This window comes from Leptidea sinapis, chromosome 32 (assembly GCF_905404315.1).
Source record: "Leptidea sinapis chromosome 32, ilLepSina1.1, whole genome shotgun sequence".
Classification (NCBI taxonomy): Eukaryota; Metazoa; Arthropoda; class Insecta; order Lepidoptera; family Pieridae; genus Leptidea; species Leptidea sinapis.
In genome coordinates this window covers 10608588-10633124 of record NC_066296.1, presented here as the reverse complement: position 1 = coordinate 10633124, position 24537 = coordinate 10608588, and positions in this window count along the sequence as shown.

Below are 24537 nucleotides of genomic sequence, written 5' to 3'. Positions count from 1 at the left end.
TATAAAACAGTTTGCCTGAGGACTTCCGACTAGAAACTAGCAAGAGAAAATTTAAAACTAAACTTTAAATCATATTTATTATCAATACTGCCTTAAAATTAGATTTAATACTATATTGTTATCGTATTTTAAATCAATATTCATACATTTTTTTCATTCAAACAGTTTTACGGGGCTATGTTAGATTTAAGATTTTACCTGTAAATGATTAATAGTTTAAATGAATATTATAGATAATAATAATAAGGTACTTGTAACTTGCATAAAATATTTTTGTAATTAGAATTTTTATTAATGTTCAAGCTCTTTGCGCAGCACGTCTATCGCGAACGACAGCTCAACAACAAATGGCACGAGTGAGTTGAACCGACGGGCTTACTTAAATATTAACAAAGTACCCTCCTGTTGCCGTTATTGTTATCGTTCGTGGCTCCTGGGGTTTATAGCCGCTCTGATTCAGAATAAAATCCACGTATAAGGTGATTTGAATTTCAGGATTTAAACTTGGATGTAACTGGTTGTTATAAGAAGAAATTCATGTGAATAATGTGTAAACTTGGACGATACATATGAAAACTTAAGCTTACATTGTTGAGGAGCCGTAATAAAATGGAATAAAAGGCGTCATGATATCAATGCATTTACTCTGTCACAAATTCATAGCTAAATAGCAGCTGAGAGAATTTGTTTTATAACAAGACATAAAAGACCTTTATCTACACCCATGCTTTAAATCCTCTATTAAAGATTCTGAAATGAATGATATTAGGTTACTACTAGGACTGGTGTTTTAATGTTAGCAGTAAGCTAACTGTTTCAGAATCTTTTAGAGGATTCATATTCTCGGTGTAGATAAAGTCTTGTATGCAACTGTTGATAATTAGGTATTAAAACACTCATGTGATACTATTATCATAAACCCACATTCGTGTTTTAATACCCCTTATTACACAACAGTTGCATAAATAACTATTATATTATTAGTATGTCAAAAATATCGATCAATTTTTAATCTGGATTGAAAACTTATATTAAATCAATTAATATAGATATTATAATCAACTATAATACAATCAACATATAATATTCAACTTTCAAAACTGTGAAACTTTCTCATTTGTAGATATTCTGCAAAGCAGATTCTTATTTTCGGTTACCCTAAAATACTAATTGCAAATATGATTATGCATTTTTGTTTAAAGTAAGCAACTAGTTATAACTTTTTAAAGCAGAATAATATTCACAAATTTTATTAAATATAGTTGCGCTGACTGAATTCGTGTAGCGAAAGAAACTTATAACGCCATTTTCACCTCAACTCAAATTGCAATTAATTTCGACAATTAATTCTCGTTTCATAAGTTGAATGCTGTTAAATAGCAACGCGTTCCGCTTTAACGTAACCTAAAAGTAGTCCTAATTGGCAATTGGTCGCGCGATCATGCGAATCGACTGTCGAGTTCAGATCGACTCAAAAATACTTTTCTCCTTCTGTTGGTCTTATCTTTGTTGTGTTTCAAATTCATGTTTTTGAATATCATTTAGTAAAATGTCATTCAATTCAAGTCAAGACAAGTTACTTAATTGCTGCTAATTATTTATTTATTAATTCGTGAATCGAAAACTTTGAACCCCTTTTTTAAAAGAATGCGCGAACGGATGATTTTGAAATTTTACACAGGTAAAGATTATATGGCGATGAAGTGCCTAAAGCTATTTTTTTTCAATATAAGATGCTTTATAAATACATAAAAATAAATATTACACATGCTACTGCTTGAATGACACAAAATATACAGACACATACATTATAGAGGTATTTGACAAATAAACCCTTATAAAGTTCAAACTTAATAATAAAATAAATTGTGGTCGAATTTCGAGCTTCGGGCGACCCCTACTTGTTATAAATAGAAGAAATAAGCGGCTTTTTACTATAGTAGTGTAAATTCACATAATAGGGAACTTATTGTATGATCGTACGAACGCCTAACACTTGTCACGGTACGAGCGAATGTAGCGTTGTTTTATAGAAGGCTTTAAGACTTCGCTCTGTGAGAATTAAATTTAGCGGGGTTTGTGTATTGCTATACTAAATTTTGAAAGCCTGAGTTCACAACATAATATGGTCGTATTCCAAATCAACATTGCGTCAAGTAAACGCGTAGGATAAAACTGAATACACTTTAACCACATATGCTATACCTATTTGAGTATATAATGTTTCTACGTAAAAAATATTATAGGATGAATGTTATACTTCAAAACGAGCAATTCTTATAAATATACTAGCTGACCCAGCAAACGTTGTATTGCCGATATTAAAATCGCGATACAAAAGTAACTGTTGATCGTAGATGGGTGAAAATTTGAAGTTGTATGTATTTTTTAATGCTGACTCATAATCAAACAAATTTAAAAATTAAATGTCAAAAAAATTAAAAAAAAAATCGTGTGCACTACCCTTAACATTTAGGGGGATGAAAAATGGATGTTTTCCGAATCTCAGACCTACATGCACTCAAAATTTCATGAGAATCGGCCGTTTCGGAGGAGTTCAATGTTTAACACCAGAGCCGAGAATTTTATATATTAGATATATTTTTAACGATTTTAAGCAAATAACTTCACGAGGACAAAAACCAGGTCTTATCCGATTTCCCAACATAATACCACCACGTGAAATAAGTAGGTGCCACCCGCGATTGCGAGAATGACCTACCTTTCTCCCTAGGTGCGTAATATATGTGCTATTCTACACCTGACCTAAAAATATATCGACCCAAAATCAAAAGCCAGAAAATTTATTTAACGCTCATCCTTATCTAATTATAAATGGACATGTTCAAAGAATGCAACGACAGTTTTGTTGTAAATGGTTTACATGTTCTACGATTCGCCAACTTTAACTTTGACAATAACCATTAAGTACAGACCGCACGGATCATTACCAACAGTTGAAACGTCCGCATAGCATAAGTGGGAATAATTTATCATACAACCGCACGAGATGAGCGGCGCACTCCGGTGATTGATGCGATACATTGTTGCCACTTGCCAGATGCTACAGCGCGGGAATGTTACAACCACAGAGATACATCATATGAGTACTCATTGGTAAATAAATACAAACTCTTTCGTTGTGAAGTTTGGAATTATGAATACATTCCCTTGCAAATATTTTAATTGGGTTGCCGTTTTTCTGCCAATGTGAGGATGGGAATAATTGACAACAATTTAATCGGATCACAGTTTTTACTCAACAATATAAATGCTGAAACTTACGAAAATTTTTTGATCTATGAAATGTCTGCCTCCTCGAAGACGAGCCTTTGACTATAAGGCAAAACATGACATACCAGATATACCAGAGAGTATTTTGCACATTTTGGTGTCAATGTAAGGCAATGGCTTGATAGCCATTTTCCTAATCATTGTATAGGGCGAGGAGAAGCCATTGCGTGGCCTGCGAGGAGTCCGGACTTAACGCCGGTTGATTTCTATGTATGGGGTTACATGAATCTATCTCACGACGTCTCGTCTGTGTCATCGGCGGAAGAAGTAAAAACGAGAATTAAAAACGCAGCAAATGGATGACGAGTAATAACATCGAGCAAGAACTTTAATTATGTTCACAAAATGTCTTAATTGTTAATAGTTATTACAGTTACTGTTTCTAATTTTTATTTTAAATTAGGCTCTAAATCCATTTGATTACATAATTAATTTTATCAAAGGCATAATTGAAGCTATAACAACAAGCGTAATAATTAGTAGACAATATTTAAATAACACTCACAAAATTATTTGTACCTATTCCCATCAACGTACTGACATTTTTCCAATAACGAAAACTTGGATTAACAATTTTTAATTCATCTGGGGAAACTCCATCGCGTTCCGACCGCAGCCTAGACGCTGATAAAAAAATAAAGCTCGACCGCCAATCAGAAAAGTGGTTGTCAATCCATCAACGTGTCACGAAATCCAATATTCCCGCGAAAACTTCATCATCTGAAAATGTAATTAAATTGCACCGACGTCCGTTTATAATATAATTACATTTAGTAGAGGATCCAGGTAGAAACTGGTCGGATCCGGTTCATCTGTCCGTTTTATGAGTAAAAATATTTTAAAAATCAATTTTAATGTGCTAAAAATAACGTCGTGAGTGGGTTACCTGAAAAAAAAGGCAATAAATTTTTTTTCGTGTTTCTTAGCCTAATGGCAAAAAACGAAACCCCTATAGATTCCTCATATCTGTCTATCTATCAAAAAACATGCTGGCGTTGACATTTGATGGCAGATACATATGGAGGGATGCCTCTATCTTATATCTATATATAGATATAATAAACACCATGTTGAAAAGGCTAGTATACTACTATATATTTTTGCTTTGTAATTATAATTTCACAAAGACGCAGTGTTTAAAAATTTTGTCCTAGCTTTTTTAGACTACTTAATTTAATGTTTCATAGGGCACCGCAGTTTTTAATGACCGCAGGATAAAAAACCACTCCATACAAAAACAGGACGTGTATTTTGCCTAAAACAACTACAGAAAATAGTACTTCTGAGGCAACCAACACATGGCGCTAAACTTCACAATGACAACTATGACAAATACTATTTCAGCTCTTGTCTATCGAGGTTTCTCTGAAAATGTGCCCCTGCAAAGGTTACGAAAGTCGGGATAAATAAATGAAACTTCTTGGCAAATAATAAGTAAGAAAAACAGTTGGAAGTACACGCGTTTTAATCCTTCAAAAAAAGTATTCTATTTAAATGTGAAATAGTCGCGTTAATCAAAGAAAATACTTACAAACCTTAGATAATTACATTACATTAAAACCTTAAAGACATTATTAACTTGTTTATTAATACAGCTTTACTCACGTTTTATCGGTGTGGGTACCGACTAAGAGTGAGACAAGACGCATAGTGCCGATGATCACGGGGTGTACATTGTAAGAACCTACATTTTGTGCAGCCGAGGACACCAATAGTGACATTGACAAGTGTACACAGTTACTGTGCTCATCATCACCACCAGCGCCCCCCGCCCTATCCAGCCGCGCACTACGAGCACAAGTCCGCAGTAATAGACGGGACGTTATCGCGACTTCACCACTCACGTGAGTAAAGCCGTATTAATAAATAACTTAGATAATTGACACGTCTACATAGAGTTTATTGCTGTTAGACAACCGATAAAAACAGGCCGGTTTAATACTTTAGTGTGCGTGACAAGCTACCTCTTAAACTCGCGATATGTATGACCCTGTATTAGTGTGCATGACTTTCTTACAATAGAGGTAATCTCAATTTTGCTTCTAACATATCGTCTATCTAGACGTATACATGATCTAAGATAAAAAAAGTATGTGTGTACTTATGTATGCACGCAAGAAGTTATACTTCTTTGGCCTAACGAAGCAAAATCAATGCAATAATTTATTCCTCGTGCTATTCTACGTAGTTAGAAAGAACAATTTTTTAAAAATCTTGCAAAGATGGCTTTGACAATTAATTACTAAATAATGAATACGGCTGTATAGGCTTGAACCCTTTGCCTGTCCTGATAATGGACGAAGAAACCAAAAAAAAAAATAAAATAACGAATGACGCAAACGTCAGAAAATTTTAGGAACCAACTTCAACAAGTTACAGTGATCGCGCATCTTAAAATTTCACTCTCATCATTTTTCCATAACGCGCCTATAAAGTATAACTTCAAAAACGTATTTTTGATTGCTCCTCAAGGTATAATTCCTGAGCTTTAATACACAGGACATCTCTTGACGACGCGGAGTAATCTAACCACATGAGCGTTACATACGACCAAACATAATATTCCCTTAAATTTGGCACACCTACCAACAGAATGATTAAAGTAATGTCGTAAAGCAGTCCTTAATATTATGTTGGACTGTAGCCAGCGTTACCTGCTCCAGATATTAACAGATGCGACTACCAAAACATTATTGCTAGGAGTAATGGTGTTCTGGAATAAGCTATAACTTGCTTGTTGGGTGCTAGCCAAGGTCTTTCGAGGTTTTTGTAAAGTCGTGTCAATAGGCTTTGTTCGCGGATATTTATTGTGGTGTACGGACAGCTTGTTTACATAGAGGTGATATATTGTCGCTTTTTCACCAAATAGGGTCATAGTTTTTAGGGACGAGATGAGCAGGACGTTCTGCTAATGGTAATTGATAAGCCCTGCCAATTACAATGCAGTGCCGCTCAGGATTCTTGAAAAATCCCAAAAATTCTGGGCGGCATTGCAACTGCGCTCGTCAACTTGAGACATAAGATGTTACGTCTCATTTGCCCAGTAATTTCACTGGCTACGGCGCCCTTCAGACCTAAACACAGTGATGCTTACATATTACTGCTTCACGGCAGAAATAGGTGAGTGATAATGTAAGTATAATATAATAATAATAGTATTTTGAGACGAAGTGGCAAGAAACTCATTGCCGCTCTTTTCAATTTATATTTATTTATTATTTACAGCTGAAAGCATTTAACATTATATTTTATAAAATGTATGTGAAGTGATACACCAAAATTACTCAAACGTTTTAACTTACTTGTGTAAGTAAAAAAAAAGAAAAAGAAGTGTGTGCTAATATTGACATTATTTATACGTTTTTCTTAGCTTCATACGTATGTTATTATGTAACGGAATCTTTCAACATGATTTTGACCCCTTCAAAACGTCGGATTAACTCGAAATTTGGCATACACACTAGGGACTATTAAGGACCGATGACACTTCAAATATCAAGAAAAAAAAATAGTTAAAAAAAAAAAACTAAATAAATACGATTTTATAGAAAATCCCACTAAAAATAGAAAATAAACCTTAATAAATTGGAACTAAATTTATTTTCTATTTTTTAGTGGATTTTTCTATAAAAGCGTATTTTTTAGTTTTGTTTAACTATTATTTTTTATAGAAATAATTACATTTATTTTGTTGAAAAATTAGTTTACATTTCATTATTTTTTGTAAACTCAACACAATTATGTTATTTATTATGCTGTGTACTTTTTTAATCCGATCTCAGAATCACATAAGTTATCTTGTACTTGTTATTAAATGATAGTTTATCCTGTTATCTGATATTGTACGAGGGGAGGCTGATAAGTAATCTACCTAACTATGAAAGAAAAGACTTTGATGGCTAGTTTTTTTTTTTATTTTTCTATATAGTCTTATGACATTTGCAAATAAGTGACATCATGCCGTTATAATAGTAATTTTTATTTTGCTCGTCAAAATGGTCAGTCACAGCCTCCTTCATTTCTTCGTCCGTCGAAAATCTGCGACCCCTCAATTTTTTCTTTAAATCTTTGATAAGAAATAGTCACAGGGAGCCAGATCTGCACTATAAGGTGGATGGTTAATTTCTGTGAAGCCGTTTTTGCTCAGGGCTGACCTCGCCGTTAAGGCTGTGTGTACAGGAGCATTGTCTTGTAAAATCAGAACACCTTTGCTGAGTTTGCCTCTCCGCTTTTCTTTGATTTGTTCACGAAGCTGGTCAAGCAAGTTTGCATAATATTCAGCATTCTTTGTTGTATTTTTAGGCAAATAATCTATCATCAAAATCCCTTCGACATCCCAAAATACGGTGGCCATTAGTTTTCCAGCCGACGGCCGAACCTTGAACTTCCTTGGCGGCTTTTCTCCTTTAAATATCCATTGCATTGACTCTTGTTTGCTTTCCGGATCCCACTGGCGAATCCAAGTTTCATCACAGGTCACAATTCGAGAGATAGTCTCTTCTTCTTTACCTTTGACCAGGTCTAGAAATGCCAGACAACATTCTACTCGCCTTTGTTTGTCAAAGGGGGTCAACATTCTAGGGACCCAACGCGCGCTCACCTTGGACATGCCCAAATGTTCGTGAATAATTTCATGAACTCGTTCCTTGATAATGCCCACATCTCTGGCTATCTCCCGCTTGACTGCTTGATTCGCCGATCTGCAAGAATCAGGTTCTTCACCTTTTCAACATTATCTGCGGTAACAGCAGAAATTGGCCTTCCACTACGTGGGTCGTCTTCCAGGCTCTCACGGCCATGTTTAAATTGCTTCGACCAAAACTTTATGACGAATTCAGAAGGACTTGAATCACCAAACACCTTTAACATGCGCTCTCTGATCTGCGTAGGCGTATTTCCTTCTTTACTTAGGAATTTAATCACTGCTCGATGCTCAAATTTCATCATTTTACAATTTTCTTTCGACATGGTGAAATCAAAGCCGCGCCAAAAAAACAAAAGCAAGCGATAAAAAATAAGCGTCATAATTTTGAAAAAGGTATAAATATAGAATATGATTTTGCAGTGGCCAGTTCGATTTTCAAAACTTTCTTTAACAAAGTAGATTTTATATCAGCCACCCCTCTTACTTATTGTTAAAATAAAATAAATTTAGTATTTTCTTCGATTAATGCGAGTATTACACATTTAAATAAATCACTTTTTAAATGATTAACGGCTGTTCCCAATATACTGTCTACAGATAGAGATAAATTACTACCTTCTACTGTCAGTAATTAGCTGTCAATAATCTGAAGCTGTCCTAATATACCCGATAAGTCATTCTTATCGCCTTATATTGGGAAGCATGAATTGCAATTTCCATACTTACTTTCTATCGCTGGTAAGCTATACGTCGTCCCATTGACAGATAGCGTGTACGGATAAGGTAATTTAAAGTCGATAAGTTTATTGGGACAGAAAAGTCAACGATAATTACGATTTTTATCTCAAGTAAGAGATATACTGAATATTTCGCGTAAACGCGTCTAATTGTGTGTTTTTACATTAAATTTTGCGAAAAAAGTTACATTATTATTATTATTTTAGCTAACCCGACGTTTCGTGAACTTTACCGAGCACATTTTCAGGGGAACTACTACACTTGACGAAGGTAAAAATACTGTTAAAATTACACACGTTTTAATCCTTTAACAAGAGTTCTACTTTAAAATAAAATTTTATCATTTAGTAAGTAATAGGTATATTTTAATTTTAATACAAATTCTCAAGCTATATATTCAATCCCAGCGCAAAGCAGAGGAGAAGATAATGTATCGAGTAATTGAAAAGCTCCTAAAAAGCAAAGACAGGTCATTTAACGAAGGGATTCGTATGCAAAGACAGTTCGTGGATTCAATTACGTGGCTGACTGTTCCTGATAGGAAATACGTTGTCACGAAATCTGCGCTAGCCTTGATTGAGAGTCGTGGGACGTGGCACGCCTGCCTTACAACTAAGTAGATCGATTTGAAAATTATTTAATAATCAATAGAAGTTGGTAGTTAAATGATTGCGAAACTGAAGTGGCAGTGGGCAGGGCACATAGTTCGACAGACCGTAGGGACAGTAAAGTCCTCAAATGGCGACCACGTACCGGAAGACGAAGTTTTGGTAAGCCCCCACAAGATTGAGCGACGATCTGGGCAAGATCGCCGGAATACGTTAGATGAGAGCAGCGCAGGACCGATCGTCGTAAATCTTTGGGGAGGCCTTTTTCCAGCAGTTGACGTCTTCCGGCTGATGATGATGATGATGATGGTAGTTAAATTAATTTTAACACAATTCAAATAAACAACTGTAAAACAATCTGTATTATATTTTTGACGCTACATCATCGCGGGATATGACTTTGTATTGAAACTGGTTCATATATTTTGTACAAATATATTGGTCTAAGAGCCCGTGTGCCCCAGACCTACGTTATTTTATAAAAGCTGAAAGCTGAATTTCCAGAAGGCGCGAAACAAGAGTTCTATGGTAGGACGTATTACTAATACGTAATACAGATAAAAATCTAAATATACTAATATTTAGTATATAATTATAGTAAATATACTAAATATTGTAAATATGATAGAAAAGCTTTTGCGTTACTATTTGGATTTGGTAATTAAGATCAATGACATATTGGTTAAACGCAGATTTAGATTTTATTGACAGATGAAACAAAATCTGGATTCTAAATAACCTTAAGCTGTAGAGCGAATGTTGAAATACAGTCGAAAGAATAATTTCACAATCATTAAAATCATATTTCCTTGTAGTATGAACGCAGACACAGTAGGCTTGGCTTAGTAATGGGAACCCATTGACCCTTTCTGGGTATCCTAAGTGGATACGTATGTTTCCAAAAAAAGAACGGTAAAACCAACCACTCATTTTTAATGCTACGACTCGTAAGGTACATTTCTAAACTTTATTCTCTGGCACCCACAATTTATTCACTCGGACACATGACTAGGGATGTGGATAATCATATATATGTAAGCTTTAAATTCATTCAAAACTGTATACTTTTTTTGTAATTAAACAAAAGACACTATGTTGTGTAAAATGTTTTAACTATTCTGATAACAATATTTTATTAACTGATAACAAGAAAGTAAGAGGCTTGTAACGGTATAAGATTAAGATTTTTCAAAGTAAAGGGTTTACGCATAGTTATTACTAGTAGCTGGGTCACCTACGGAGTATGCATGTGTGGGCTAGTTTGAATTAACAAACTTCATGCTAGGGAATCCTAAACGACATAGCCTAGACATACAATGGTAATAGGTAATGCGTATCATCCCATCAATAATAATAATAATAAAACCGCATTTATTCCATAACTCTTTTTCAAAAATCGAATTATTAGTAGTATTAGAAAGTAAGATAAAATTCTAATTGATGTTAGTAAGATTAGTTGCCATCTATTTCTTTGAGTTGTGGATCTCGTTCGAGTAAAGGCCTCCTCCAGTTTTTTGCAAAATATACTATTTTTGCTTTTATGCATCTAGTCCTTTCCTGCAATCTCTATTATGTCATCAGTCTACCGTTTGGTTGGTCTGCCGACTCTTCGTTTTCCTAATGTTGGTCCATTCCATCTTGTCATTACCATCAATGTCTCATAGAAATAAATTTCAATATTCTGAGCAATTCTGAGCAATATTAAATATTTGTTTAAATCGTTGTTTACTATTGCGTTAATTTATTGACAATAAAAATATTATCTGAAGTGCCAACCCTAACGATAAAGCACCCTCTATGCCGAAGCCGAGCTTAAATAATCGCGAGTATGCTTTTGTTCTTGTTTCGGGTATCTGTGCATTTGTCAGTGAAAATCCTCCGATGCATGATGGGCTTAATGAAAATATGTACGGCTAAAGGTTTTGCTCGAATGGCAGTATTGCCGCTCCATTGTTTGGCCAGTGGCTTTATTCCTTAGCTACCGATCATTCAGATTGCCTTTGTGTATGTTGTTGTGGTCTGCAACATTCGATAGATGGATCAATTTGAATCTGTATAAGCAATAGGAATCAAAGTTGTTATTTCGTATTTTACTTTAAACTTTTGGAGTTTATCATTTTTGAACAAAGCTTAGAAAGAATCATATTTACCAGTGGGAGGCTCCGTTGCACAGGATGCCGGCTAGATTATGGGTACCACAACGACGCCAATTTCTGCCGTGAAGCAGTAATGTGTAAACATTATTGTGTTTCGGTCTGAAGTGAAATTACTGGGCAAATGAGACTTAAAATCTTATGCTCAATGATGAGTGCAATTATTGTAGTGCCACTCAGAATTTTTGTGTTTTTCAAGAATCTTGAACGGTTGATTGTAATGGCAGGGCGTATCAATTACCATCAACTGAACGTCCTGCTAGTCTCGTAACTTATTTTTTATAAACAAATGTTTTACGAGCCTTAACTTTTTTATGGAAGCGAAAACAGACGAGCGGCGCTTTCTGGTAGCAGAGGAATAATAAAAGCATTGGATTACTATATTCTAAGTGTCGAACCGGGGCACAGTGGTGATTGTCAACGGTTGTATCTATTACACCACCTATGTTTCTTCAGCATCAAAGGAGTTACGCGAAACTATTCAAGAGGTCCCTAACGGAGAGTGGGCGAATAACTTGCTCCAGAGAATATAAAAATGTATAAAATTTAAGACTACACCGTTTTACACCGTTCGTGCAAAAATTTTTCGGGATAGAGCCTACGAGAACCGGATCAACTTATGTATGAAATTGAGATGTGTTTTGAAGAAGTCTTGGAAATGGGGCCGTTTGTGCGTTCTCTCTTTGTCGTTCCTCCTCGATTCCAGACCACTAAATGTTATAGTGTGTATCGGGATACTCGGCGTTGATAAATCGAGCGACGTTCAGTTCCATGGTCCCATGGTAGAGAAGGCAAATTGCAAACAAATCGATTTAGAATGTCGATGATTCATGTAAATGACTTGTCATTTCCGATCGGGTTGATTCTTGCGTAGAGATGTGTGTGCGCTCTGCATCCTCTACTGCATTTATAACGGAAAGTGCAGATAGCAGCTGTACAGGTTGACACCAGCAGCCAAAATTTACCACTAGACAGAGATATTTTTAATAAAAATGCAATATTCTACCCGCACCATATTGACGTCTGGCATTCTATAGCCACATGTTTTGCGAGGGACTCCTTGCCTCACACCGCCACTTTGTGGAATCTAATGCCAGCTGAAGTTTTGCCGAACCACTATGGCTTAGGATCTTCAAGCTGATATATCCACCTTAAAGGCCAGCACGCATCTCTGGACCTCTAGTGGACGAGTTTCCTCACCGCCCTCCATCACGTGAACCTATTGCCCATTTGCCCTTTATTATATATAAAAGAAAAAGTAGAATTGTCGAGTCCCCAAAACCTTCATCATGAAAAAAGTAAACACAAAATTATACAACACTTGTGAAGCGCTGAAAGTTTTGCAAAACACGAGAACATTTCGAATGATAAGATAAAAATGATTTAACGCGAGAGTTACGTTAAAAAAGTCCCCGGAGGTGAAAGCATTATGCAAACGTGTAACGCGAAAATATTATGCGACGCACTTTGACCCACTTCTACTAATTCGCTGAAGAGAGTTGGCTTCAGCGCGCTGGCAGAGCGCCGCGTTTGTGAACGACACTGTATTTACAAAACATTGGGGAAATGAAGACTTTAAATGTTTGATCACTTTGTTCATGTAAAATATACTTTCTTAAGGTTTTTTTTTATTAAAATAAGGGACGAGGCGAGCAGGACACTCAGCTGATGGTAATTGATACGCCATGCGAATTACAATGCAGTGCCGCTCAGGATTCTTGAAAAACTTAAAAATTCTGAGCGGCACTATAGTTGCGCCCGTCACCTTGAGCCATAAGATGTTAAGTCTCATTTGCCCAGTAATTTCACTAGCTAAGGCGCCCTTCAGAACGAAACACAATAATGTTTACAGATTACTGCTTCACGGTACAAATAGGCGCCGTTGTCGTACCCATAATCTAGCCGGCATCCTGTGCAAAGGAGCCTCCAACTGGTTCCACAGCGTTTTGGGGTAGGTGCGCTCGTTTGTCGTCCTCTTCCATAAAAAAAAATATAGTGGCAATCAGTTTTGTGCTAGTTCTTCCCAGTTGAGCTTTAAGCTCAACCTTCTCCGAACTATTATTATCAAGCATTATTTTTGTACCTTATTCAATAAGTATTATTTTATTTATATCCATATCGACTTGGCAACACCGCGGTGGGAATTCCGTTCCAAAGTTTGGTTGTACGTGGCGGGATGTTATTTGAGAACTGCACTTTAGATGTACATTACCTAAGTACACCACCACACGAGCATCGCGTTAAAGTTTGAGGCTTATAGTGCGATGTTTGGAATTCAGCGCCGAGAATCGTGTGAGATAAGATACCTAAAATATCTATACATGGAAACAATTGGTTACAGATTGATGTGATTAGGTAACATTTGATTATTTTTTAAGTCATACAAATTCTGTTTCAAGCCTTCATTTCTTTCACTTATTCATTTTGTTATTTTTCTAGTGATATCTCTCTATTCTGGGATGAATAATTATACAAAATAAATTTACAACAAAATTCTATGAACGAGTTGTTTAGATTTGAAAGGGCGACATCTCAAGTCAATTTACTATTATGCTGTGATTGAGTAGGTTATGAACTGTTAAGTAGATCCTGTAGATGGAGCCACAACCTCAGAGTTGAACAAGACATACCAAGATATAGGAAGCATGCGTCACTCGAACGTTGGTACAGTTGGTAAGAGCCCGAGACCTTTCGGATGGAACCCGAGAGGTCGCCGGTTCGAGTCTCGCATCGTCCATAAATCCTGGATACAAATAATTCATAATTATTCTTATACTGTAAGGTAACCAACATATTCTTAATACTAAAGTAACGTAACTTTTACGTTACTTCCATTAGACAGATTGTTAATATTTTTTATAAGAATAAAGGCGTTTTTAAATTATTGTTTGTTTTGCGGTGTTTCGCGATTATTTCCGACCGCCTTTGAGTACGTACGCTCGAGAATCTCGCCTCCCTGTGCTCTCAAAAGGTTTGTGCATCTGCTAATTACTAATGATGACAACACTGAAGGGCTAATTCAGTACAGTTAAATATTGCGACTAATTTCGAAAAATCGAAGAATTTACCGATAATAAACGTACTCTGGAATTGCAAAGTCAAAATGTTGTAAAATATATAAAATAGTTAATAACTAATATGATTTGAACAGCATTAGTAATCTTCGAAAGCTGAAGTACTCTTAGGTAAGAAAACAGGTCATTAAACCGTTCATAATATAATGTGAACATAATATCATACGTCTACAGTAATGCCGTGAAAACGTTTTTATACATCTGAAAAATAGAATAACTTCCAAAATGGCTGCACTTATCAAAGCAGGAGTGTGAACAATAGGGGGCGGGACAGAATCTGTAACTAATGATCAGGGGCTGTCTTGTACGTTAATAGACGATTGCTGGAGAACAGCGAAAACGAAGGGAAAAATAATGTCTTTGGTTATGGTCGCCTATAGGTCCCATGCGATTAAAGTATTTACACAGAAATATTTTTTTAACCTATCGTGAACCCCAAAATTTACTGTTTACGGGACGGTTTGTAATCACTTGTTCGTAATTTATCATAAAAAGATTTTTTTTAATGAAAATAAGGGACGATACGAGCAGGACGTTCATATGATGGTAATTGATACGCCCTGCCCTTTACAATGCAGTGCTGCTCAGGATTCGAGGAGAATTGAATAGCCCAGAAATTCTGAGCGGCACTACAATTGTTTTCGTCACCTTGAGACATAACATGTTGAGTCTCATTTGCCCAATAATTTCACTAGCTACGGCGCCCTACAGACCGAAACACAGTAATGTTTACACATTACTGCTTCACGACAGAAATAGGCGCCATTGTGGTACTCATAATGCAGCCGGCATCTTGTGCAAAGGAGCCTCCCACTAGTAAACGGTGGTCGTACCTTCATTATAATTTATTTCTAAAAAGTTTTTTTTTTATAATAAAAGGGTCTACCCAGCGTGGATAGCTCGTACGTATTAAAACCTGTAGTCTTAACTAGCTTGAGTTTACTCATTCCGTTAAGTGCGACATAAGTGATAGAACACAAATAGACGTATTATATTGTAATTGATGTGTTATAATTCGTGTAAAAGTCAGTCACAAAGTCCAATAACTTCACAAGAGAACGCAGAAACGACAGTCAGACTGGGACACTTAAACAATTGATTATTGGAATGAGACGATTTCTTTTCCTCTGATTCAATTATAAATGGTACGTACCAGAAGCACTCATTGATTTGCTTATTTATTGTTTTACGTTTAATATTTTATACCCATCCCATAAAAAGAGCTCAACGGAGTTAAAGTTTTCACTTCAATAAATTTTATAGTTTATTTGGTGCAGGTAGTTTTTATTTTATTAATTTATAACCATTTTTGTCTACTAAATAATCTAAATAATGTTTCATATTATGATAGACTTAATTGTTACTTCATTTATTACGATAAATTTAAATTTTTCTATTGAACATCTTTTAATATCGGTTGGAAGTTTATTATAATCCACTTTTACAAGATTAAGCAATTTACGGATATGACATTATGTACATCACTATTCTCTTTAAATTGGCTACTATTTTTAAGAGCGTACAAGAGGTTCCCGTATATATATACTGGCAGAGTATTGTCATAATATTAATTTTACTAAACTTTTCTCTCAATGAAGCCTTTGAACGCATTTTATAAATAGAACGCATAAAGTTAATACACAGTGTTTGAAAACACAACACATTGATTAGTAATGAAGTGAATCTATTCTATAAGCAAGCCCATTTGCCAGGCTTATGGCTAGCAAACGGTACAGAGAATACAGCGAAAGTTGCTACATAAGATGAAAAGTTGGAACATGTAGAAGTAAATATTTACTCTCGGTCCCGATATTGCGGTGTAACTTTGTCAAGTGTTGGAGTCCTGCTATAGTATTCTCCAACTTGTTCAATATCGGACACTTATCAACACGCTCTTGATATTATCTCGTATTATTTGTTGACGCCCATCGTTTAGGACACAATGTTAGCGTAAAATAAATCTGACAGGCTATTCAGTCATCATTTTATTTAGTTTAGTTTTGACTGGGCTGTTTTCGCACATAGACTGAGATCTATAAAACGTACTTAGACAAATTTGCTAGAAACTGTCATAACCATAATGTTCACACCAGGAATAGACATAAACTAATACTCGCTAAGTCGAGTAAGTAAGTATTTTGTGGGGCGATGTATATGCTTTTTAAAAGCATATACATCGCCCCACAAAATACTATATATATGATCCCGGAAAATGTTCAAAACAAAAGTATTACGATATTCAAAAGAATTGTTAAAAAACGTTTGTGGTAAAGGTTACTAAAACATGAATGGCTATTAAAAAATAAGCTTAATATTCCTTTGTTGCGCCCGTTCTTCTCAGGTCTGAAGCAAACATCCTGTTTTGAATAAAAATATTTGAATTGAATTTGACTTAGCTCAGACGTAAGCTTAGCATAATTGACAGCTGAAATTATGCAGAGCATATGCTAAGCTCAATCCAAAAATCAAGTTCGCGTTTTATCACACTCAGCAAAGTTTTACTTAAGTAAAGTCTGAGTAAAGTATAAGTGCGCCTTATAGACCTCAGGCTTTGTAGCCTCTTTGATTGGACCATCGAGCGTGTCAGTTAATCTTCTTACTTTTATAAGCTATTCAGTCATATTACAATGACGAATGCTTTATAATTATTTTATGATATTCTGCTGTGGTCGGCACTTCATGACTGAACAATTACCAGGGGGAGGCTCCTTTGCACAGGATGCCGGCTAGATCATGGGTACCATAACGGCACCTATTTCTGCAGTGAAGCAGTAATGTATAAGCATTATTGTGTTTCGGTCTGAAGGGCGCCGTAGCGTAGTGATATTACCGGGCAAATGAGATGACAACTTAAGTCTCAGGGTGACGAGCGCAAATGTAGTGCCGCTCAGAAATTTTGGGCTTTTCAAGAATTCTGAGTGGCACTGCATTTTAATAGGCAGGGCGTATCAATTACCATCAGCTAAACGTCCTGCTTGCCTCGTCCCTTATTTTCACGAAAAAAATTAATTTCTTTATCACATGTCCATCCTGTACTGACTAAGTAGATATCAAATTGAAAATTATAAGCCCTTTTCTTCAGTTTTTTCGGCTAAGCGAATTGAAGGGCTGTAGAAGAAAATGCTGTAGCATTTAGTGTAACTTTCATTCCAAATGTATATAAAATTCGATTCAAGGATTAGATTGTTATTGCGATTGTAAATGAAGCCGCGGTCGCCAATTGGCTTTTAAGTAAAGTACACACCTCTATTGGGTTTGTAAAATCAAAACAATAAATATTGAAGAATTCCATCATATTCTACAACTCATCATAACAACATATCGTGGCACAAAGCTGTTGAAACATACATAAAAATAAAATTACTCAACGTATCGAATTTATCCGAAAATATTCAAACGCAATTTATCGTGAAATACACATTTCTGATGTTATACGAAATAAACCCAATCATAACATCAAAGGCGAGGGGTGCTTTTGAAGGAAACCGGGTTTGTTAAAAATGTACTACGCTGAACTGTAGCCCGGGGACGTTTTAACTGAAAGGAGAATTTAAATTACTGAACTGTTTTTCTGAGAAGAGAATATTGATTTCAACAAGATCCTTGTTCTAATAAAACGCTGCTCATTTTCATTACAAAGATTGATACGCAAGAAGGTTACCTTAATGATTCAGAAATGTTAAAAATATGAACAAAAATATCTGAGCCAAAAAACAGAAGAGAAAAAGCCTTAGAGTTATGGCAATCATTGGAAACCTGATTAATGGACTAAAGCATTGCATAAAAATAGCATACAGAAAAATAGGGTGAAGTAAAATATTTTGAGTTAAATGATAATAAATGATCCGATATGTTAGGAAATAACTTTTTATTGTTGCCTTTGCAACTTCGAAGAATACGAATTCAAGTACAGCGCCACCTACAGGATCCAATTGGTAATCTAATCCATCCAGGGATCCAGTGAAATACACGCATAAAAATTGCATCAAAACTACGAGTTCAGTGACAAACATAACAATAAAAAATGCATAGAATTGTCATTTCAATGTAGGTACAAAGAGACTACTCACCTATGTCTAATTTTATGGAAGAGCAAGGAAATAAAATGCTTATTAAACCTAATATAAAACTATAGCGGCGTAAGTTACAAACTGATAGCAGGCAGAGTCTTAGTAATATGGTTTGTCTATGTAACTTTCGGGTACGTAACCCAAATGGCACTATCAAACATTACTGATAGCTTGTATATATTCCCGAACACGATTTAGGATGACGTATACCTCGTTTCCCTTTAAGTAGCCAATATTAGTCAGCGCAACATGTTGGAAGAATCGTTTTTTGTTTGCCAAATACAATATATGGTCGCCGTGTGACTTTGTACTACGTGTCGTTCACAACAACTCATAGAGGATTTACTATTTCTTATTCCATTCGTTATTTCTAAGTGGTCGAATCTAAATAGCTGTTATAGACAAGTAAATTGCTCATATATATTTCAAGTAACTATAATCTGTTAAAAAATGTAACACTACTGTACTGTTTTAGCTTTAAGATATTTGTGAGGAGAAAATAAATAGATATTTATTATTTATTTATATTTATTTATTATAATATCACCAAATTATTAAAAAGGGCGTACCCACGAGTTAAGTTTTTAATAATATATAGTTAAAACACATTACAGCTATTGTTACAAATACTTCAAATATTGATAAATACGTTTTGGTTAAAATTATTGGGCGGCGAATTTCTTGTATATTCTGCTCACGAACTTTACATTTTCTGAGCACATACTTACTCCTGCGGTGCAGAGTCCCAAAGTGGAACTTGGCTTCGACACGAGAGTCGTCCTGTGCGATATCACGCCAATTTTTGATTTTCATCTCGCACAGGTTAGCGTTCACCCGGTGTTTTCACCTGTACTTAGGGCGTCAGTCTTCTACAAGTGCTGATGCTTTTCTCACTCCATGATCCTCTCCTATGCATTCTACGAGCCAGAGGACACGGTGGGCTCTTAATTCTCCCATAATGTCGGTCTCAGCCACGAGGTCTTCTATTTCGGCATTCTTGTAGACCCTCTATTCCCCATTTTCAGACCGGGTGGGGCATAGGATTCCGAACACATGGTAGAAGAAGAATAAGAATAATTTATTGGGGTACCATATTTGTTAGGAAATATCTATTACAAAGTATACATTGATACAAAGTAACTGGCCTCACACTAGGATTCCCTGTGTCCAGTATCCAAAATGTTACAATGATTCAGGAACACTCGTTCAATAAAAAGTATTCGAGTTTGATTTTTTGCTGATGTTCTCTTTCACTATTAGCCGCTAATTAATTTTGATAATGTACAGGTACTAGGTTTTATTTCCGGAAACAATACACAAAATCTTATCATCGTGTATAAAATTTCACACGATACGAGAGGTCCGAAGGTTTTCGTCCGCCATTTATTAAAAACTTTATGGTGGCATAAAGTATAAAATAATAGCGCATTTTTACAACCTGATGCTATAAAACACCTTTTATGATTGCGATAGCATCGATATTGGTAGCCATGCTGCCTTTGATGTGGGTAGTTTCAAACTTTAATTAGATTTTCTGAAATGTGTTTTTCAAATGTCTAGAAAGTTGGGGAAATTGATGCGGCTTTCGAAAGAAAAACCTGTATAAGCCGTGTACGCTTTTAAAAGATTTTATATTATATCATCGTGACATTTCAATTAAGGCTTAAGACACACTTGGAAACGAATAGTTGAACAGAGTTTTCTTACACAGCCATAATATGAAGGATGACAAAAAAAGACAAACACAAATGAAATAAATAGCCTTCTCCGATCAGATGGTTTTCAATGGTAACTTAGGTAAAATGAATGTATATAAATCTATATGTATATATATATATATACATAAGAGAATGTATGTTTGCATGTTCCCTAATAACTCCTAAACTATTCGACCGATCTCAATGAAATCTTTTGTGATAGATTCGTTGAAACTCAAGGAAGGTTTACATATATAGGGTGTCCCAAAGTTATGGGACATGAAGGAAAAGTGCCTTAAATATCGTAGATAGGGTATTTTACTGAAAGAACACTTTATGCTATTTTTAAAAGTTAGTAATTCTGCACTCAAAGATTTTCTAAAAATTACTTGCCTCGTCTGGAAATCGAACCAACTTAAATGTAAAATAAACCACCAAACACCAAACACTTTTTTGATATGTAGATATGAGAAAGTAGTCAATTAAGTGGGTATTTTTTTGTAAATTAATTGATATTTAATCAAAATGTGATCCCTCCTGTATTACGCAATTCGCCAATCTTTTAATGAGTCGATTTTCTTATGATTTTATGGTGAATACTCGATATGATATGGGACAATTCTGTTTGTAACTCGCCCACATTCTTGTATCTCTTTTCAACAAAAAATAAACTTTGCTATAAAGTATTTTAATTATGAAGTGGATACTTATGTATGGAATGATAATATCTCTACTTTTCGAACGTCGGCGGTAATAAATAACTTTCATGAAATTTGACTCAAACATTTTACGTTGCTCCATTCTTTTAAAATACTGTGTTACTTAAGAAGTTTTTAGCCATTCTTTCGATTGGCATCATAAAAGTAGGGGTGTTTTATTTACATTTAAGTTGGTTCGAGTCCCAGACGAGGCAAGTAATTTTTAGAAAATCTTTGAGTGCAGTATTACAAAATTTTTAAAAAACATCAAGTCTTCTTTTAATAAATACCCTATCTACGATATTTAAGGTACTTTTCCTTCATATCCCATAACTTTGGGACATCCTGTATAGTTTTTCGTATCACGACTCACCGACCCACGCATTTACCATATCTCTCGAACCGTTTATTGACAGAACAACGTCTGTCGGGTCTAGTCTATATCTATATATATAAAAGAGAATGTATGTTTATGTTTTCCCTAATAACTCCTGACTATTCGACCGATCTCAATGAAATCTTTTGAAATAGATTCGTTGAAGCTTAAGAAAGGTTTACAACACTTTACATATATAATTTATATGGCAAAACAACGATGCCAGGTCAGCTAGTAGTACATACAACTCTTAGATCATTTATACGTCTAGATAGACTATGACAACTGTGAGAACGTCGAAAGAAATTGAGTTTAGAACTAACCTCTATTTTGATCAACGCACGCACACTAACACAAAGTGTCATACAAATCGCGAGTGTAAGACGTAGCTTATTACACACACTAAACTTATATTCCTAGCCTGTTTTCCTATCTATACGTATAAACTATGTAAGATACAACTATTGATAATAATAAACAAATTGTTTTAATAATAAGTCCCTTTTAATCAATCCCTAAATAATCAAAATAACATTTTAAAGTTAATACTAATGTAAAAGTGAATAGAATTCGAACTAAGTCGTCTGCCAGCTGCATTAGTTCACCGATGCGTTAGATGAAGTATTGCAATCTTTTGTTCTATTGACTAGCCTTAAGTGTGTCTAGCAATTAATTAAGAAGTTCTTCAATATGTTTCTTTCACTTCTATTGAATTTAAAATCATTGTCTGTTAAAGTTTGTAGTGAAACAGCTATTGTTGTATAAATATTATAACTGTTTCTCAGATATAATGTCAGTCGGTGTCATGCACTTATCTAAAACCGACTATTAAGACTTCATATGAATTTATTAATTGCGCATTTATTGTTATTGATTACTTACGTTACTATTGTTTTTTGTATCTGGAAACCGAAAGAAATGGAGTTTAAACAGTTTGTAATTTTTAAGTGATATCCATAGCTCCTGGGATCAAATATACAAATTTAATTTATACCGAAATTTGCGATCGATGCGGGACCCGAACCCGCATCTCTCGGGTTCCGTCTGAGCTCTCTTACCAACTGAACCAACCGTTCGAGTGACGCAACGATTGAAAATCTTGGTATGTCTTGTTCAACTCTCAGGTTGTGGCTCCATCTACAGGATCTACTTTACAGTTGATAACCTGCTCAACCACAATATTTGCATATTAGGAAATTGACTTGAGATGTCGCTCTTGCAAATATAAACAATTTGTTATTTTTAGCCATATCCCTCAGTTTTCGGATTAAATATAGGAAACTAATTTATACCAAAATTGAATGGAGCATCGTTCGTAAATTTTAGTATTAATTAATTTTGTATAAATGGAGGTTTACAATAAATACTTGGTATGGAAAAATTATTGATCTTAATATTTTAAGGTGCCCTATTGAAAATAACTGCATTTCATAATGTTATTAAACTGAATGAATCACATATATCAAATTAAGTCAATGTTCACTTTAGCAGTTAAGAAAAATTGAACAAAATGTGAATCATCAACATGCCTAATCTATACTAATATTATAAAGCTGCAGTGTTTGTTTGTTTGTTTGTTTGTTTGAACGCGCTAATCTCTGGTACTACTGGTCCAATTTGAATGATTCTTTCAGTGTTGGGTAGTCCATTTATCGAGGAAGGTTATAGGCTATGATTTTTTTTCAAAATTAGGGATCCGTAATAAAATTGCTATTTTGTAACACAAGGTGTAAAATCGAAAACCTATTTTTGCTTGCACTGCAAAAACTATTGACAATAGAACAAAATGATGTACAGGCTATAATATAGGCAATATTTTATTACTTATAAAACTGTCGCGTGAATTATATTTTATATGGCAAAACAACGTTTGCCGGGTCAGCTAGTATTAACATAAATTGTGGTCTTGGTCGAATGGTAAAATGGATGTCTTTAAAGTTACGTCATGAGTATGGTTAATTAACCTTTAGGGGAATCCTTTCATAAAAAAGCACAAATACATGAAATACTTTTGTTAGATTTTTCGCCGAACATCATTGTGACACAATTATTATAAAAAGTACCTGTCATGGTGTAGTGTATTGACATCTAGTCTGAACTGAGTATGTATTAACAATCATTGTCACTGCCATGAAAACGACAGTGACATTAACCATGTCACGTTGTGTGTTATATAAGGAATGGAAGGAACATTTCAGCGGGAGGCCAGTTCCAATCGGCTATCGGTTGCGAGCGGACGTCCCCAGGTATAGTGCTACATAGTAAAGATTAGTTGTTTCAGTCGTGACTAAACATGGAACATTAAACATGGGTCTTCCATGGCGTGGGCATGTCGTCACACAAAATATGAGAAATAATTCGTGCCAAAGTCTTGATATACTTCTCAAGTTTCAACCACTACAAACCCTTTGATGCAAGCTCTTTCTTTCTTAGTACTCTGACTCTGACCCTTTCAGCACCTCGCAATCTGATTATAAAATGGGCATGGCATTTTTATCGTGGGTAAAGCCCGTACGGGTCTGGGGGGGTTTTCGGTGGAGAAGTGTATCGGAGTTAAACCAACAAAAGCCACACCGTGTACAAAATCGCGCCTTTGTAGGAGGGTTCGGGGTTAGAGACGTCCAGGTATGCCTAGGTCACCTTCTCGCAATACTTCCACTGAACATTACTTGTAAAAGTCAATCACTTGGCGTTGCGTAGAGATGTTGCTTCATAGTGTGCCTTATTACGCACTTATTACTTATTATATCAGACCGCATTTTTCACGGGAAGTGTTCGGAAGAGCTGGTTCACCTGATTCCTGCCGCTAATTCTATCTTCTCACGACACTCCATAAATTACGATATCATCCCCACCATCTGGATGTGTGGCGGTCCACCACAGCACGCTTTTCAAGGAGCTTTCTTCCACGTACTACAAAGGTGTGGAATGAGCTTCCTTGTGCGGTGTTTCCGGGACGATACGACATGGGTACCTACAAAAAAAAGCGTGAACACCATCCGTTAAGGCTGGCAACGCTCCTGTGATTCCTTTGATGTTGCAAGAGAATGTGGACGGCGGTGATCACTTAACACCAGGTGAGCCGCACGCTCGTTTGTCCTCCTTTTTCCATTAAAAAAAATCTACCTTCATCCAGGTCCATCCTCTCCACAAGGTGGTTTTGCAATGTACCCCAATGTAATTT